Below are 20,682 nucleotides of genomic sequence, written 5' to 3' on the forward strand. Positions count from 1 at the left end.
GAGCAGAAGAACCCCGCCTCATCCCACAGATGATGTGGTCTCTCCTCTCACCTGCATGCCATATGGTCTCTCAAATGTCCTCCCTCTCCTGCATACCTTTTAAATAGCAGATTTTCACCAGCAACAGGCAGCAACTAATACACACTGCTGATGTTGGCTCCATACCCTTCCCTCTGATGCAACTTCCTGTTTCTGCCTAGGCAAGAATACATCAGAGCAAAGGCTATGGGGCCGGTGCGAGCAGTATGCATCAGTCACTGCTCACTGCAGGCGAAGATCTGCTATTTACAAGGTATGCAGGAGGGACAGTTGTTGGGAGTTGTCGGCTGGTGGGGATTGGGGATGCCTGCCAGCCACATTATAGCCATGCTGGTACTGGGTGGGCCTGAGCCCACCCAAGCCCACCCTTGGCTACACCACTGGCAGGCAGACAGGAAATATGAGAGATGTGCCCACCTAGTCCATCTCTAGGCCCACTCTGGCTATGCTGCTCGAATACTGTGCACAATTCTGGAGACCGCATCTTCAAAAAATATATAAACAGGATGAAGTCAGTCCTGAGGGCAGCTGCTAAAATGGTCAATGGTCTTCATCATAAAGCGTATCAGGGCAGACTCATAAACCTCAATATGTATACTTTGAAGGAAAGACAAAAGAGAGGAGATACGATACAGACATTTAAATATCTCTGGGTCATAAATACACAGGAGGTGAGCTTTGGAATGAGAGGCATAAGATGAAGATAAAAGGGGATAGACTCAGGCGTCATCAGAGGAAATACTTCTTTATGGAAATGGTGGTGGAAGATTTCCCAGTGGAGGTGGTTGAGACGAGGACTGTATATGGATTCAAGAAGATGGTATGGATTGGAAGACTGGATACTTAGGCCACAGAGCCTTTAACTGTCTTCAGCAAGACTAGCTATGTCTGTCCAATGCTTATCACAAAGCGCTGTTGTAGAGTATCTCCTGGCACTACTCTTTGTTGTTGTTATTGTTTGTTATATATGGGACGATATATGCACCTTCTACTGATAACAGTGTTCCAGTTTGTCCTCTTAGAAAAGTGGCACAATGGAGCAGCTCTACCATATAATTTTGAACAGGAATCCTAGCTCTTGTAGAAAATCCTACATCTTTTCAGTTCAAGCTTTATGATTTGTAATTGCCAAGTTTAAAAGTACTTGTACTCTTCACTATATTTGTTTTAATGTAGATTTCCAGTTGAAGTCAATGTTAATATTTTGGGCCAGCCCTGTGACTCAGCGGCATTGCTGTGCTGCACATTGTCATGTAGAAAATCCCTGCTCTGATTCCTGGATTAGATTCCCTGCTCTCCAGGTCAGTTGGAGTCAGAGATGCTGCACAGGCAGTATTCACATCCCAGAAAGTAGGCTCCATTAATTTTGCATGGAAATTTTTACAATTTCCTAAAATTGAGAAACATTTAATTGTATTTGGAAGTTATAAGCAATAAGGTGTCAGTTCTATGAAGATAGCCCCTTTCATTTTTTTATAACAAAAGCAAACAAAACATGCCTAGAAAATGGAAGTTATCTCTAAGCCTTGTGCTAGAAGAAAGGCAAAAGGTTTCTAGTAAAAGACCATTTCTGTTATCCTTGAGGAAGGAATGCTGAATGCTGATCCCATTCTCACAATGTTTTGTCGGTTGCATCACTTGGCGTTGTCGTGCATTCCATGCATACATTCCTCAGAAGGCCTGCCTGTCCTGATCTGTCTCAGTACTACTCTCAGCTTCCTGACTCATTCCACAGTCTGTGCCACCCAAGCAGCTATTTCTACAGAATCACCCAATTAGTACCAGGATGATGAATGCAAATATTTATTACTGCGCTATTGTTATTATTGCAAAGCTATTTTAAGGACTAGATTGACCAGGAAGGAGTCATTAAGAATGGAATAAAAGTGGACATTCTGCACCTTTTCAAAGAAAAAAGGTGTGGAACAAGTGAGTTTAATATTGCATGTAGCTGATGGGTGCTCCCACACTGCTATCTCAGGCCAGCTGTGCCTTTTTTTAAAAACGTACCAGCAAATATTTAAAAAAACATCTTGGTGAAACATTGGGACCTTTATGTGGTCGTTTGATCTTCTCTGCTAGTTAAAAATCACTTTTTTATCCATTAATTACCGCAGTCAAAATGGCTTTGGAAGCTTTGACTGGTTCTCTGCATGACATTAGCAGACTGAAACTGCCCTCTTTTTGTCTGAAGATGTCAGGACTCCTGGAAAGTACCTGGATTTTCCTCTTCCACTGCAAAGCTTAGCACTGGGTACACCTAGACTCTGCTCACATTTATCCCTTTACTCCTGGATTCTATATAGCACAACTTACATTGCGTGCACAAATTCAGTTCTATTCTGGATTTTCACGTGCAACTTAATTAGCTATCAAGCCAATCAGCACCAATTATTTATTTATTTACTTGCTGCATTTGTATCCCACATTTTCCCACCTATTTGCAGGCTCAATGTGGCTTACATTATGCCGCAATGGCGATCACCATTAACGAAATGAGAAATTCAGTGTATTGTTACAATTAAGGTGCATAAAAAATATCAGGTAGATTAGAAGTAAATAAATAAATAATTGGTAATTAACTATACATTGTTGACACGAATTGGCATTAATTAGAATTTGCATGCACAACTGTCTAAGCATATTCTATAACGTGATGTGCGTAAATTCTAAGTTGAAAAGGGGGGCAAGGCAATAGGCATGGAATGGGTGGGTCGTGGGAATTTCTAAAATCTGTACGCATTATTATAGAATACACCCAGTCCACGTGTAATGTAGATGTCAGCATTTACACCAAGCTTTACTTGGTCCCGTGACTAAATTTAGTCATGCAAATGGGCGCTCAGCGTATAGAATATGCCTAGGCATATTTCATTTTGGCGCAGATCTTTTAGGCATGATATATAGAATCTAGTTCTTAATGCATGAGATCTTACATCATTCTAAGTTTTTTCAATGCTGTATCCTGGCACATTGAAGCAGGAGTTAAAATGTCAGAGGCATGCTTAAGCCTCATTTAAAAATACAGGAAGGGCAGGAAGCTAAAATTAGGTCTATCTCCATAAACTCAGCATCCTCTCACCTTTTGACACAAGTGATGAGGTCCCCAACATAAAAAGAGACATAGATGAAGATGAAAGTGCAACTGCTGCTGAGGATGAGTAGTGGTACATGCTTGAACTACCTATGCGCACTCACTGGCAAGCGGGTTGACCTGGACAGTGTTTTGAGAAGGTGTGATCAAAATCAGAATTAAAAAAAAAAAATCAGATCGAAAGTTTAAAAATCTAAAAAGCTTTAGAAAGGCTGCAAGTGTGTAGATTTGGGAGCCACTGGCTGTGCAATTAAAAGCAAACAGATTTGGATCTGGAGGGAGGGGAGAATGTTCCCTGGGCTCTGAGAATCCTGGAAACACAGGAAGGCGCACCTGTTGGCAACAGCAACACAAATACTGGAGGATTGAAGCGCCCTGCACAGGTGTGCACTTGTGAGAGAAGATACGCCAACCAGGAGAATTAGAAACAATAATTCAGTGTGCAACCCTATTCTTTCAGCAGCCGTGTCTAGCAGTCACCTTGCGGCTTCTTAGTGTATAAAATTAATGTATGGTGGTTTTAGCATGGGGTAGAGAGAAGCTGTGGAAGCAACGGATAAATGATTCTCCCCAGCATTCTCCTGAGTCTAATAATGCTATAGAAATAATAAGCAGTAGTAAGACAAGACTTGGTCTGGAAGCACAGTGGAGGCAGCTTTCAAAGCAGCCAGGTGTGGGAAGAGACTTCCTGACCGCAAAGCAGTGACATCTGGTGGCTATTCTTAGATTGCATGTATACTAGATTCCTAACGAAGCTGCAGTCTCTAGGTAAAGCTGCTACTGCAGTGGTTGGGCTAGACCGGACATAGTTTTTATTTTTAAATATTTTAATTTTTCTTGAAAAATCTTACATTTTTAAACTGATGCATCTAAATTATATTGAACAGTTCCTATCACTAGTGTCATAGCAAATATTCCACCTATGGAACCAGATATCATCAATCACAAGACATCAAGGGCTCAATTCTATAACTGGGTGCCAAAGTTAGGTGCCTAGATGCAGCCTGTTAAGTATGAATTCTATAACAGCATCAGATCGCTGGATTCCATTATAGAATGCTAGCGTAAATCAGATTCTACAAGCCTACAGTTAGGTGTGTCCACTTACACCATGTCAATAGCAGGTGTGAATGCGCCTACCTAAATGCAGAACTTGCATGTTCTAAGTTACGCTTGTACACCCCCTTGCATGTATGTACTTAGGAAATTGCATGTCAGCTATAGAATGGCACTTAGCGCTCAACTAGCACTTACTCATGTAAGTGCTACTATTCTATCATTTTAGCTCGCACATGGCGCTTACATTTAGGAACTAAATTTTTAGACTGAAAGGGGCAAGAAAGTAATTTTTAGAAGAGGCTGCCTAGGTGAAGAGGCTAAATAGATGCAGTGCCTTTATAAAACAGCAGAACAAAACCTGCAGAAGTAATGGGTAACATAAATCCACATATATTTTCACCAGCATGAGAACAGGTATAAAAGTGCATGAATATTTCATAAATAAGGCATATATATCAAGACTCCCCATGTTCTGCTCATTCCCTGTCCCCAAACATGCCCATACCTGAGTTGCATAAAAGTACGTGCATTCTTGTTATTTTGTATACTTTTACATGGGTGCAATTTAGGGCCGTTGAGAGACAAAGCCAGGCCAGGGGCAAATAATGTTAAGGGACTCGATGCCACAACCCCCCTCCCCTCTGCCCCGTCCTCTACTTGCCTAGAGTCATTGAATGGCAGGCAGCAGCGACTGCTATGCTAGTCACAGGTCCTTCTTCTCACGTCCTGCCTCCTGTAAAGTAACTTCCTGTTTCCGTATAGGTGGGACATGGCAGGAAGAAGGGTCAGTGGCCAGCAGAGCTGTCTCTCTTGATCACTGCCGCCTGCCATTCAATGGCTCCAGGCAAGTAGAAGATGGAGGGTTGGAAGGGAGGGAAAGACCCTGGATCTCTCCTGGGCTGCTGGCATAGGGCTCACCTTGGAGGCCAGGCCCAGGAGAATCTTGCCCCCCCCCCCCCTCGGCAGCCTTGGTGTAATTTTATAAAAGGCAGTTACATTTATATATACATGTGAAAAAACTTTTATAAAATTACCCCTCCCCCACGAGTCATATTCTTCCCAAAGAGGCCTCTTGAAATAGGGCACTAGAAGCACCACAACATATACAGAAGATCCATCATAGGTTATTATCCCTCCAGATACAATTTTGTGGGGCTCTGGGAGATAAAAGGTTTATACCCCAGGGCAGTGGTCCCAAGCCACTGCCATGTAAATTATGAAGTTGCAGCAGAAGCAGCAAAGCATACATTTATTGAGACAGACCTATTTCATTTGAAGTATGCCAGGAGAACACCCTCACCTGACTAAATTTAGTGCAGAGTTACTTCACAGGCTGTGTATAGCACTGTGTGTACAATGGGAATAAGAGGCTGCATAACCAGAACAGCAGGATGCAGACTACACACTATAAAAAAAAATCCCAGACAGCTATATGATCATTGAAGGCTTATTTTTAACTCAAGAAATCAATCAAATCATGGAAGGTTTCAGAGAGAGAGAGTGTGTGAGTGAGGCATCAGTGCGTCTCTCTCCTCACCTACATTACTACTTTATTTTGAAAATACATATTATGGGAAATAAAAATGTCCTGCTTTGCATAGTATCAATGTGTCTTGAATGAGCCCAGATGGCAGGGTACTAACTCCATCTTCTCCCCTCATCACAGGCTCAACTGTTTTCAATCTCAGCCAAAAAGGCTGAAAAGGACCATCCTCATCTCATAGCTCAAAACCCTGTGTTTTACATGACACTTGACCTTAGGACTTTAGCCAAAAGGATAAAATATTCCATTAATATAATCATGATGATAATGATAGGAAAACTGGGCAAAAGAGGGTTTCTGTGTCTCTGCATGTTGCCTCCTCTTTCAGACAGGTTCTTCATTGTATATAGTGAAATGCATTTACATAGTACTGAAAACCCAGAGCTAACGAACCTTTCTTCTTAAATAAGTTGTGTAGATTCCCTCATATCAGACTAAATTTTCCACGTCCTTTCCCTTATGGTTCTCCTTCTTCCCAGGGACAGATATAAGATGTTGGTGCCTATAGGAAGCGCAAAGGGCTTTCAAGAGTGGAACAGGTATGCTTTATTGATGACCCGACATGGGCGTGTTTCAGCATCACATATGCCTGCGTCAGGGGTCAATCTCAGAGGTCAATCTGTGACATAAATAATGCATAAAATAATGATTAAAAAAACTTGTAAAATACATAACTGAATGTAATGCTGGATAAATGTGATACCCTAAATGTGCAAAAGTGACTCGAACATCCAGTGCACTTTTTCTAGTGAAAAAGGTGCCAGTACTCAAATGCTAGGCCACCCTTCAGGGGTGGGGGTAATCATTGAGGTACCCTCCCCACAATAGCCAGGCCCCCTGCAACCAGTCACAGAACCTATGACAAGGCAGAATTGGTGTGTAGAGCCTGAGCTCTTTCATTAAAACTTGGGGACCATGGGTCAATTTCAGCAGCCAATGGAAAAGGTGCCGGTACTCAGTACCCCCAAGTACCCCCTCAAAAAAAGCCCTGCGAACATCAAAATGAAAACATGTGAATGGCTTTAATGCATAGTGATCGTGCGCAGGGTGCTAAAGTGATACAGTGTTTGATGGAAGATCAACTCAGTCAATAGACTGAGCATCGTGAATCAACTTTACAAAAGAGTGATGTGAATACAGAAATCTGAGTTATGAAAAATAGTGATGTGAATACAGAAATCTGAGTTATGAAAAATAGCTTACCCACTAAAACGGCACTGAAAGCATGTGAAATAACACAGTGCTATAAAAAAGGTCTGCTCTTGTAAGAAGTGAATGAATAATGAATCATAGTCAGTAACATCAGGGCCACCGAGAGACTGAACCGGACCTGGGGCAGGGCTGCTGCTGCTGGACCAGGACCACCCCCACTTACCCACAATCGTCATCTGCTGCTGCCGCCACCCCCACCCCATCGCTGCTGCTGCTGCTGCCGCCTCCCCCCAATCACTGCTACAACAGGATTGAATTGAAATATCTTGGTTGGCAGGGATCCTGAGGCCCTTCCAGCAGAAGACGTCTTCCTCCAGCGCTGACTGCCTGCCCGCCCCTCCTTCTCCTTTTCCTCTCAGGGCATGCTCAGTTTCAAAACCAAGCATGTGTGCCTGAGAGGAAAAGCAGCCGCTCAGCAATAGGCAGAAGAGCAGCACTACAGGAATTGAGGCAGCCATGGGCAAAGAATAATTCTGAGAAATCATATTAAGGGTTAATTCTGTTAAAATCTGGGGTTTAAAAGTGGTGTTTGAATTCTAGCTTTTTACCTTGCAAGCAAGATAAAGGAATGCAGGCTGGAATTAATTACTAGAAGTCTAGCGTTTGCCGGGCTGGGTTAGAAAGGTCAGAAAGACCCTTGTGATTGATGGATTGCTAAGCAAACACATATGTATTCTATTATGAGCCGGCATATTGCAGGCAGTTTGTTTAGGATTAGTTTAAAATGCTTAGAAGAAAATACTATTTAGAGAGAGAGGCAATAGATTAGTATTTACAAGTTTTTGATATTTAGAATATGTCTTATAAGGATGCTTATTTTAGAATATGTTTTTCTGTGTAATTAATATGTAGGATACCTTTCTAAATTCTGTATTATTCTTTGTCTGACGTTCTAAGCAAAGACTGTAGTGAAGAGGCCAACATGTGTTTTGAATTAACTACGGTCTTAGCTAGTTCTGTGAAGGAAGCTGATAGGTGAAAGAGGTCAGGACTAGTCAGCTCTCTTCTCCTTGATTAATTGTAGGTAAATGTAGAAATGGTCCTGAATGCCATTAAGTAAGATTGGCTTTTGACCTCTTTAATGAATGCCAGAGTTCAGCTAGCAGGTAGTATGAAGCTGATTAGGAATATGAGAATAACCAATGTCAGATTGGGCCTCTTGGTCTCTAAGGGAACCCAGTTTAAGCTATAGATGAGAAATCAATCATAATGAAAATGTAAGAGTTCTGGAGACCAAATGTCTGGTGTAAGGGGCCCCAGGTCACAGGTCAGTTTAGGATGTCTGGAACCTATGTAACTGATATTTTTAAAGTAATGATTGGTTGAGGCCAGGTAACCAATCTATTCCTTAACCAATTGGAGAGTAAGGGGGGGCAAGGCTAGGAGGGGGATAGAACAGTATTTAAGTAGGAGCAGAAGCAGTTTACGTCAGAAGAAAGGAATGAGAGCTGAAAGAAAGCTGGAAGACAACAGGAGAGAAAGAGAGCAGAAGGAACAGACAGAAGAGAAGAGAGCTGAAGAGGACAGACAAAAGCCATAACATCCAGAGAGCTGAGAGAGAGAGAAGAGAGCTAGAACTGATGTCCTGCTTTGTTTGCTGGCAAATAAAGAAGATTTCTCCCTCATTCTGGTGTGTGCTGTCTGACTCCTGAAGTATCACAAATTCCTATCTCAATTCCTGCAACAATTCTTGGTGGCAGCGGTGGGATCCTGAATCCTGCATTAATCCCAGCACCCAACTGACTGGAGAACATTCGCCGGGTATGTATTCTGTATTTTGTATTGTAATTCTAGCTAGAAAATTGTAAATCAGCCCCTCAAAAATTGAGGAAGGAGAGCCTGATCAACTCTCAGCGAAGGCCCTAGTACCTTCTAGTCGCGGGGACTAGAAGCGAAAACGCTTGAGCTTATCTGTATCTGAGAAATCTGAAATTGTTGGGTGGGATTTTCTGTATGGAATGTGTGATGCGTGAATGATTAACTGAGTGCGGACTTCTTATAGCTGCGTTTTCAATTAACGCGAGTTCAATTGACCAGCAACGGAAGGAAGCGATTGTTGTTTGTTCTACCCTTTTGTTTCCGGATCTGCGGACCCCTTACCGCAAATCCAAAAACTCCCTCCCTTTTGTGTGTTGTAACTGTAAGCATTATGGGTGGGACATCATCTAGACAAATTGCTACCCCCCTAGGTTGTATGCTTAAGAACTTTAAAAAAGGATTTTTAATTAATGACTATGGACAGACTTTAAGCTCAAGTACTCTAAGAACCTTGTGTGAAGTTGAGTGGCCATCTATGGGAGTGGGGTGGCCCCCTAGTGGCAGCTTAGATATTGAAGTAATCCGGAAGGTCTACAGCATAGTTGTAGGAGAACCAGAATATTCTGAACAACTCCCTTATATAGATTCCTGGGACAGCCTTGTGACTGACCCTCCCTCGTGGTTGAAAACTTATATGGGATCCCCAGTAAAATTCATGTTAGGCCAAGTTCAAAGAAAGATTAGAAAATCTAAACTAGAAGAGGGAAAGAGCCCCAGGAAGCCTACCACCCAATCGGTGGCTTCCGCCCCTACCCTGTCCGAGAAACCCATACTCTCTGATGACCCCTCAGACCTTGAGCCACCACCTTATGGCCCATTGTTGGGGTTCCGTGCCACCCCCAGAGATCCACGCCGCCCAGCCCAAGCTTCTCCAGCACAGGCTTCTCCTGATAGTTCTTCCCCTCCTGTGCAAAACCTGCCACACCCTAGGTTGGACTTTTCACCTGGCCTCTACCCTTCTCTGCCACATCCTCTCCTGTTAACCTCTGAAGACCCGCTTTGGGTTCCACTCCCTGACTCCTCAACTCCTGACAGCCCAGCCTCTCCCTCTAATACCCCTACCCATTCATTAGGGGCCCGGCATCCCTTTCAATGGACTGAATCACCTGTGACCACCTCTCAGTCTATGAGTACCCCTCCCCATCCCTCAGGGGTTCAACCTACCTCCACTGAATGGGTTAGACCCGCTGCAATTACTTTTGAGCATGATAGGAGGGTAGCTCCTAGCTCTACCTCAGGTTCCATTCCCACCTCCTCGAGAGTTCTGCCACTCCGACAGGTAACCATCACTCGACCGGATCCTAATAATGAGGGTCAAGTTATACAGGCACAGGCCTATCAGTATGTACCCTTCACAACCACCGATCTCCTGAATTGGAAGACGCATTACCCCTCTTATACTGAAAAGCCTCAGGCAGTGGTGGACCTAGTGACTAGCATTATGGCCACCCATAACCCAACCTGGACTGATTGTCAACAACTTCTCCTGACCCTCTTCACAACTGAGGAGAGGCGGAAGATTTTGCAAAATGCTGAGGCCATCACGCGAGAGCGTGTCCCCGGGGGGACACAGGACCCAGAGGGATGGGTTAGAGCTCGGTTTCCTCGCGCAGCTCCAGATTGGGATCCAAATGATGGGCAGCACTATGAACTGTTGTCTGGCTATTGCCGGGACTTGCTGGAAGGTATGAGGAAAGGCATAAAGAGGCCCATTAATCTAGCAAAGGTCTCTGAAATTCTCCAAGGGGCAACTGTATCCCCTGGGGCCTTTCTAGAGCGACTAATTGAAGCCTACAGAACATACACCCCATTTGACCCTGAAGCCCTAGAAAACCAGAGAATGGTGAATAGCGCATTGGTGGCCCAGAGTATGCCAGATATCCGGAAGAAGTTGCAGCGTCAGGAGGGATTCGCAGGGATGAATACCACCCAGCTAATTGAGATCGCAACCAAGGTTTTCATTAATAGAGATCAGGAGGTGCGCCGAGAGGCTGACCGGAAGATGCAGAAGAAGGCCGACCTTTTAGCGGCAGCCATTACTAATTCCACCCTTAATCGAGGTCGACCTCTAGCTAATGGGAAGCCAAAGTGGGACCCCGGACCACCAGCCAGGCCCCGAGATTCCTTCAACCAATCCCGGCCAAGGGGGGAGAATCCCAGACCAAGATTGGAGAGGGATCAGTGTGCCTATTGTAAGGAAAGAGGGCACTGGAAAGATGAATGCCCCCAGAGGCGCCAGGGACTGAGAAGGGGACCAGGAGATCGAGGAAGCCGAGGCCGAGTTCGAGAGGGAAAATATGAGCCTCCTGAATCTGACATCATCGGGATAGCTGAGATGGCAGAATGGGACGAATAGGACAGACCGGGTTCCTACAAACTGGGCTCCCAGGAACCTATGGTCAAGTTAACTATAGGGAGCCGCTCAATTCCATTCATGATTGATACAGGAGCTGAACATTCTGTTGTAACGGAGCGATTAGCGCCTGTGTCTGGAAAAACTGTCCGAGTGGTGGGAGCCACGGGGGTGCAGAACCGGAGGCCCTTCCTGACAACCCGTAGATGCCAATTAGGCTCACACACAGTCACTCATGAATTCCTGTATATGCCAGACTGTCCAATCCCTTTGTTAGGCCGAGACCTGCTGTCCAAGCTTAGGGCCCAAATTTCCTTTGATTCTGATGGCCAGACTTCAGTCTCCTTTCGGCCCCCGATATCCAGCCCTAAGGGTATATTGAGTTTCTGCTGCCCTCTTGAAGAAGAATGGCGGCTGCATCAGTCGCATGGCCAAGTTGACCTACCCCTGGCAGACAGCTTTCAGGTCAGTGGGGTATGGGCAGAAGATAATCCCCCAGGGTTGGCCCGAAATATTCCTCCTGTTCATGTAGATTTACTCCCAAGTGCCCGGCCAATCCATCTTCGCCAATACCCAATTCCCCGAAAGGCTCTGGAAGGGATTCAAGCACATCTGAATCGTTTGTTATCCCATGGAATTATTCGTCCTTGCCAGTCTCCATGGAATACGCCACTATTGCCAGTTCAGAAGCCAGGGACTGAGGACTACCGGCCAGTCCAAGACTTACGAGTGGTCAACAAATCCACTATCTCATTACACCCTGTAGTGCCTAATCCATATGTCCTGCTAGGATTGATACCTTCTGGAGCTACCCATTTCACGACACTAGACCTAAAAGATGCCTTCTTTTGTATTCGGGTGGCCCCCGCCAGTCAATTGCTTTTTGCCTTTCAATGGGAAAACCCAGTAACAGGAAGGAAGCTTCAGTATACATGGACCCGCCTGCCACAGGGGTTCAAGAATTCCCCCACTATTTTTGGGACAGCCCTAGGGCAAGACCTTAAGACTTTTAAATCTGAGCCTTCCAGGCGAGTTTTACTCCAGTATGTAGATGACCTCCTGATTGCAGCAGTGACCCAGGAAGAGTGTTTTGAGGCTACTAGAGAATTGCTGGAGCTACTCTTGGATGCAGGCTATAAGGTCTCACGCTCAAAGGCCCAACTTTGTCAGTCAGAAGTGAAGTATCTGGGCTTCTGTATTTCCCAGGGAAGTCGGAGACTGGATGCTAGTAGGAAGCAAGCAGTTGCTGCAATTCCCCAACCCAAGTCCAGAAGAGAAGTTAGGGAATTTCTGGGAGCAGCCGGATTTTGCAGAATTTGGATTCCAAATTTTGCATTGATGGCGAAACCCCTTTACCAAGCCACAAAGGGGGGTGAAAAGGAACCATTTGAATGGGGACCTACAGCTCAACAATCCTTCATTGCTATAAAGAAAGCCCTACTCCAAGCCCCTGCGTTAGGCCTTCCTGATGTGGAGAAACCTTTCTCATTGTATGTCCACGAGCGACAGGGGGTTGCTCTGGGTGTGCTGACCCAGATGATGGGATCCTGGCAGAGGCCTGTTGCATACCTGTCTAAACAGCTGGATGGAGTGGCTAAAGGATGGCCAGCCTGCATGAGGGCCATTGCAGCAACAGCCTTACTGGTCCAGGAAGCTGATAAGTTGACTTTGGGGCAAGAACTGGTTGTTAAAGTCCCCCATGCAGTTCTCACCCTCATGGAGTATAAGGGCAACCACTGGTTTACAAATAACCGCATGGTTAAGTACCAAGCCAGTTTGTGTGAGAATCCACGGATACACCTGGAAACAGTGGCTACATTTAATCCTGCCACTCTTTTGCCAGCATCTGAGGGACCACCAGATCATGACTGTATCCAAACTATGGATGAAGTGTACTCCAGTCGACCAGATCTTAAAGATGTGCCTTGGAGGGACCCAGATGTAATTTATTTCACAGATGGAAGCAGTTATGTGGAGAACTCTAAGCGACTGGCAGGCTATGCTGTGGTGACAGAGGACAAGGTGATAGAAGCAAGAGCCCTGCCCCAAGGAACTTCAGCCCAGAAAGCAGAACTTGTGGCCCTCATACGAGCTCTGGAGCTAGCAGCAGGACTGGTAACCAACATTTATACTGATTCTAAGTATGCCTTCACAACCCTACATGCTCATGGAGCTTTGTATAAGGAAAAGGGACTCATAAATGCTGCAGGCCAACCTGTTAAGTATGGACCTGAAATACTTCAGCTGCTAGAGGCTGTTTGGGCCCCCAAGAAGGTAGCTGTCATTCACTGTAGGGGACACCAAAGAATAGATACTCCAGTGGCCCGAGGGAATCGCCATGCTGATCGGGTGGCCAAGGAAGCTGCTCGAGGACCCCCAGCAAGTACTGTGACTCCCCTGTTCCAAATTCGATTGCAAGAATGGACACCTATGTATACCCAAATGGAAGAGAAATGGGCTCAAGAAGAAGGTGCAGTAAGGAGACCTGATGGCTGGTTACATCTCCCTGATACCAGAGTTCTGGTGCCACGCCACCTAGCTTGGCCTGTAGTGTCTCAAGCTCATGACCTATCACACTTAGGGAAAACAGCACTAGCCCGTCTACTCAATCGAGTAGTGGTGCTGGAAGGATTGGATAGTCTGGTTGCCACTGCCTCTGCCCGATGTACTCTCTGTGCCCAGAATAATGCTCGTCAGGGACCCCGTATTCCACCAGGAGTTCAGTCTAGAGGACTAACACCCTTTGAGTCCCTAGTTATAGACTTCACAGAAATGCCCAGGAGCGGTAGGCTCCGATATCTCTTGGTCATGGTCTGTACCTTCTCTGGGTGGGTGGAAGCATATCCTACAGTCACTGAGAAAGCCACAGAAGTAGCTCGAGCCCTCCTTAGGGATGTCATCCCCAGGTATGGATTGCCCCTTGCCATAGGTTCAGATAATGGTCCCGCCTTTGTTGAAGCTACACTTCAGGCCCTGTCCCGCGCATTGCGCATTACCTGGAAATTGCATTGTGCCTATCGTCCCCAGAGTTCAGGGCAGGTTGAGCGAGCAAACAGAACCTTGAAAAATAGCCTAGCAAAGATTTGTCAGGAAACCCAATTGAAATGGCCACAGGCATTGCCACTAGCCCTCTTTCGCCTCCAATGCACCCCAACTAGAGGAACAGCCCTCTCTCCCTTTGAAATTGTGTATGGGAAGCCCCCAGCCATTTTACAGGGAATTAAGGGAGACATAGGGATTTTAGGGTCTGCCCAGGTGCAGGAGCAGGTAGCCCTCTTGGGAAAGATAATTTCTGAGCTTCAGTCTTATGTGAGAGAAATAAACCCTGTCCCCTTCCAGGCTCAGGTACATTCCTTCCTGCCAGGGGATAGAGTTTGGGTGAAAGATTGGAGGCTTCAGCCTCTGGGGCCCCGATGGAAAGGACCTTTTACTGTTTTGCTTTCTACCCCTGCAGCTGTGAAGGTCGCAGGGATTACTCCATGGGTCCATTGGTCTCGAATTAAGTCTGCTGACCAGACTGAGCCCAGCACGGATCAGACGGAGCCTAGACAGTGGAGAGCAGAAAGAGATCCAGCGGAGCCATTGAAGTTGCGCTTGACCCGAACCAAAGAATCTACTAGCTGAAAAGAAGGGTCAACTGTATACTGCAGGAGCGGCTGAACTTCGGCTTCACACTGAGACTCTTTCTTGCCCAGATTCTGGCTTTCTTGGAATTTGAAAGCTTGATCCTTGTCAGTTGAGGGTCTATCCCAACTGGTATAAGAACTCAAAGACTGAGAACACTATATGAGAGTAATCTGTGATTAGCACAGACTGTTGAAATATTATTGCTTAATTAGTTTGCTGTATTTGTTTTAGATTAGGAAGAAAGAAAATGTTAGTAGTTTGGATGCTTTTGTTGTTTTCTACTCTTTGCCTCCTTGTTCCTAATACCCCAACTCGCTCCAACCTTTGGTTACACTCAGTCCAGGAACTAATTAGCCAGGCAAAGATTACTTCCCCTTGTATTGTGTGTTCCCGATTTTCTCCTTATACCACAGATGTCCCAGCTGTTCCTGTCCCTGTGCAACTCCCAGCTCTTATACCTCCCTATTTTTCGAGTTCAGGTCCTTGGAGCCAGGATTATACTTGGTGGTCCTTTTATAATGCTACTTCCCCCTCTGACTCTTCTCTAAGGCCAGTTTTTACGTCTCCCTATCCAGCCTCTGGAGTGTTTTGTTTAACAAGAAGCATCTCAACTGTTCTTCCCATTCCCTGTAACTATACTAATGTTCTCCCAGAAAAAGGAGAATCTGTGTGGGTAGTTTCTCCAGGTACTCCTATGTGCCCTGCTACCGTACCTGCAGATTATGACCCAGGTGATTATCTGGCTCCTAAGCGTACCACTGAGAAGACTATAGTGTCCAAGCTTATTTTCTACTTTCATAAGTCCCCGGGGTATGAAGAGTTACTAACAAATGAGCAGCCTGTCACAATTGGGGATTGGCGCCTATGGTGTGCAAAGTCTCCATTTCGTCTTCGTTCCCCCTAGGATAGGGGCTCGCATTATGGGCACCCTAAGTACCCTGTCCAGCCTGAGCCAACATTTATTGGGAACTTTCCTCACCCTCTCCTTGGTCATTACTGGCTCTGTGATAATGTCCTCCACATGATTCTTCCCTCCACATATGATTTTTGTGTATTGGTAACCTTGAATTATTTTCCTAAAGTTATTCCTCTTAAGCCACTATCCCCGCACCGTTCTAAGCGAGAGGCTTTGTCCTTACCCTCCTCCGTTGCCACAGAGGATGAGGCGATTGAATTAGCCCTCCAGTATATCAATTCTACTTATCCTCTGACTAAAAAGAGACTTGTAGCCCTTTCTGCCACGGCCTGGATTCCAATTGGAGGCCCGGTAGCGGGTATTACTGAACTAGGTATGGCTACCCGGAGACTTCAGTCCCTACTTCATGTTTTAGTTCATGAGCTGAACGTGGTAGTCAATGCATTGCAGGATCAAATTAATGAATTAAGTATAGTTTCTCGGTATAATCGTATGGGCCTTGACTATCTCTTTGCAGCCCAGGGTGGTCTCTGCACAGTGTTAAATTCTTCAGAGTGCTGTACTATTGTCATAAATAGGACGCATGTAGTTAGGCATGCCATGGATAAAGTCCTACAGTTGGCTAGCCTTAATGTGGAGGATTACCGAGGAGGATTAGACCTTACCTCCTGGTGGTGGTCATTGACCTCCTGGATACGTCCTTTGTTCATTTCCCTAATAGTCTTAGTTTTAGCAGGGTTGTTGTTTTGTTTCCTGGCCTCATGTGCTTCGGCAGTATGCCGTCGGACCTTAACAAGTAGGGTAATGGTGGTTCATAAGTCTATTCCTAGTTAGGATCACTATAATCTCCAGAGTTTGAGTTGTGAGACTTATCTCTGCATAAGCTGATTTTAGTCTCAAAGGGGGGAATGAGGCAGCCATGGGCAAAGAATAATTCTGAGAAATCATATTAAGGGTTAATTCTGTTAAAATCTGGGGTTTAAAAGTGGTGTTTGAATTCTAGCTTTTTACCTTGCAAGCAAGATAAAGGAATGCAGGCTGGAATTAATTACTAGAAGTCTAGCGTTTGCCGGGCTGGGTTAGAAAGGTCAGAAAGACCCTTGTGATTGATGGATTGCTAAGCAAACACATATGTATTCTATTATGAGCCGGCATATTGCAGGCAGTTTGTTTAGGATTAGTTTAAAATGCTTAGAAGAAAATACTATTTAGAGAGAGAGGCAATAGATTAGTATTTACAAGTTTTTGATATTTAGAATATGTCTTATAAGGATGCTTATTTTAGAATATGTTTTTCTGTGTAATTAATATGTAGGATACCTTTCTAAATTCTGTATTATTCTTTGTCTGACGTTCTAAGCAAAGACTGTAGTGAAGAGGCCAACATGTGTTTTGAATTAACTACGGTCTTAGCTAGTTCTGTGAAGGAAGCTGATAGGTGAAAGAGGTCAGGACTAGTCAGCTCTCTTCTCCTTGATTAATTGTAGGTAAATGTAGAAATGGTCCTGAATGCCATTAAGTAAGATTGGCTTTTGACCTCTTTAATGAATGCCAGAGTTCAGCTAGCAGGTAGTATGAAGCTGATTAGGAATATGAGAATAACCAATGTCAGATTGGGCCTCTTGGTCTCTAAGGGAACCCAGTTTAAGCTATAGATGAGAAATCAATCATAATGAAAATGTAAGAGTTCTGGAGACCAAATGTCTGGTGTAAGGGGCCCCAGGTCACAGGTCAGTTTAGGATGTCTGGAACCTATGTAACTGATATTTTTAAAGTAATGATTGGTTGAGGCCAGGTAACCAATCTATTCCTTAACCAATTGGAGAGTAAGGGGGGGCAAGGCTAGGAGGGGGATAGAACAGTATTTAAGTAGGAGCAGAAGCAGTTTACGTCAGAAGAAAGGAAGGAGAGCTGAAAGAAAGCTGGAAGACAACAGGAGAGAAAGAGAGCAGAAGGAACAGACAGAAGAGAAGAGAGCTGAAGAGGACAGACAAAAGCCATAACATCCAGAGAGCTGAGAGAGAGAGAAGAGAGCTAGAACTGATGTCCTGCTTTGTTTGCTGGCAAATAAAGAAGATTTCTCCCTCATTCTGGTGTGTGCTGTCTGACTCCTGAAGTATCACAAATTCCTATCTCAATTCCTGCAACAGAATCACTGGGTCCTCCCCAGCCTCCAAGGGTGGTCCGGCGCTGGAGTTTTCTCTCTCATGCTCTTGTCAGGACACGATCACTCGGGTCCCGTCAGGCACAGGAGAGAGAGAGAGACCCCAGCACAGGGCCCTCCTTGGAGGCCTGGGCCCAGGGAATTTTGCCCCCCCCCCCAATCCCCCTCTTGGTGGCCCTGATTAACATCAAATAGAAATAGGAAACATACCTAAAATAAAATAGAGTATACCTGTTCCACTCTTGAAAGCCCTTTGTCCTGATTTTTGGATTGTTTGTGCTGTGTACTTTGACCCTTTCTGCTGTACATTTGGTGCCTATAGACAGGACAGAAGCGTGATGGAAAGGGGAGATTTCTCCCCCTGAGATCTTAGAGCACTGTCCTAAAGCAAGCGGAATCAGGGTCCTGTTTAGTCCAGGTATTTGGTACCTTCAAACTTCAGCAGCCTAAGTCGTTGCATATGTTGCTTATGCTTAAAGTCAGTCCGGCTACTTCCTCTAGCACAATCTTTGACAGAATGCAATAATCAAGATAGAGGGAAGAGCGCATGAGTGTGATATAATGGCTTCTCACATCATGGAGGAGAACCAGGCTCAGTCGGAGCATCTCTGGCTCATTAGAATCCCTTAAAAACTAAAGATATGGTGCTTCAGCACCTAGCACCCAGGGTGCACAGACTGCTCAATTACACATATCTGGCAAGAACACTGAGCCAGTCATGATTTTTCAGCTACCCAATGCAAAGCATTCTGCAATAGGTAAGAAGCAGACACCTAAAAAATGGATCATAAGAACCCTGATGGGGCTGGTAATTAAGGCATATGATGGTGCCCCAGAAGTAAAATGAAACAGTGGAATAGGAAACAGAATAGCATTTTATATGATGTCCAAAAATGGAAGAAAAGGGAAAAAAAGATGGACTGCAACTATAAGAATCCCTTTCCAAAAGAGCTTACTGCTCAATTTATGAAGAGATTCCACCTTTAGATTTACAAAATGGAGAAATTGATTTTATGAAATGGTCGCTCCCTCATAGGGGGAGGTATCAAGCTTTGCTCACCTTCTACAACACCTGTTCTAAGTGCAACTGATATGTTTCAAAAGCCTCTGAGCAGTCCAGTCAACATGCCACTGAGATGCACCAGAGAAAACAGATTCCTCTCATAGATACGCATCAGTGGAACCGTGGGAAAATAAGCATCCATCCAAAATGAAAAAAAGAAGTTCTACCTCCTCTAATTGACCTTCTCTTTGCTTAATTATGTGCTAGTATTTGGTGAGTCATTCAGCAGCTCTGCAATCTTTAAAGGAGTACAACATACCTGACCCTGGGTGTGGACTCAAATGGTGCACTCAGTGCAGGTCACGTTTGCACCAGGGACACATGCAGAGTGTGACAGGTGGCCAGGTAAGCAGCCAGTAGGTCAGTTTGACTGGTGCAGACCAATGCTCGTCAGACATCATGCCCTCAGCCAAGGAAACAGCACTGGTAGCAGGTATTTAAACAAGGAAGGAGGTTAGAACCAGGCATATGCGTAGGATTTTGTAAGGCTTTTCAAAGTTTGCCCTTTTGAAATGACCACACCCTTATCGCATTCAGGCTATTTTTGAATGGAACCAGATCCATGTCCTGACCCCCTCCCCCCTCCCCCCAATATGGATCTGAATGGTGAATTTTCACACAAGTTATTCTGTCTTTGGATACAAAAACTGAACCAGCAAACTTGGTTTTATTTATAGAATTTTTAAATAAATTGAAAAGCCCTTCCATAAAAAAAAAAATCAGCGCCTTAAAACAGAGCCAATGAGTGCATTTTTCACATATGGCCTCCCTTTTGGGTCCTTTCTGACTTATGCAAATGAGCGGCAGAACAAAAGGGAAGAAGGAATCAATCACCAGGATAATCCAACGTGGTAATAAAACGTTCCTTTTAATGGTAGTGGCACATTATATAGTCCTAAGAGGATCTTGATATAGATACACTGTCCTAGAAGAAGATAGACTCCACACAGGCCGTGTTTCAGCTTTCCAGCCTTCCTCAGAAGTCCTTAATGCAGACTGTGAGTAAAAACAGCGCTATGAAAAGATCAATGTGCCAATGATACCTGGATTAACTTCTTATCCAGAAGGACAATGAATAAATTAAGCTTTAGATTATAGCAAGCTAGGAGTCAGCGTTTGTGTTGAGAAAAAACAGTGAAAAAAACAGCAACATTGTGGATCATGTAGTGTAAATGAGCTCCACATCCTTCTGCATTCTCCACAGTATACCCCTGCTTTGAAAATATCAATGGAAATGCTCAGTGATCTTAGGGACTCTTTTACTAAAATGTGGTAAGACTTTGCACACGTACAGTGGGGGAAATAAGTATTTGATCCCTTGCTGATTTTGTAAGTTTGCCCACTGACAAAGACATGAGCAGCCCATAATTGAAGGGTAGGTTATTGGTAACAGTGAGAGATAGCACATCACAAATTAAATCCGGAAAATCACATTGTGGAAAGTATATGAATTTATTTGCATTCTGCAGAGGGAAATAAGTATTTAATCCCTCTGGCAAACAAGACCTAATACTTGGTGGCAAAACCCTTGTTGGCAAGCACAGCGGTCAGACGTCTTCTGTAGTTGATGATGAGGTTTGCACACATGTCAGGAGGAATTTTGGTCCACTCCTCTTTGCAGATCATCTCTAAATCATTAAGAGTTCTGGGCTGTCGCTTGGCAACTCGCAGCTTCAGCTCCCTCCATAAGTTTTCAATGGGATTAAGGTCTGGTGACTGGCTAGGCCACTCCATGACCCTAATGTGCTTCTTCCTGAGCCACTCCTTTGTTGCCTTGGCTGTATGTTTTGGGTC

Source organism: Microcaecilia unicolor, chromosome 4 (genome assembly GCF_901765095.1).
Source record: "Microcaecilia unicolor chromosome 4, aMicUni1.1, whole genome shotgun sequence".
Taxonomy (NCBI): domain Eukaryota; kingdom Metazoa; phylum Chordata; class Amphibia; order Gymnophiona; family Siphonopidae; genus Microcaecilia; species Microcaecilia unicolor.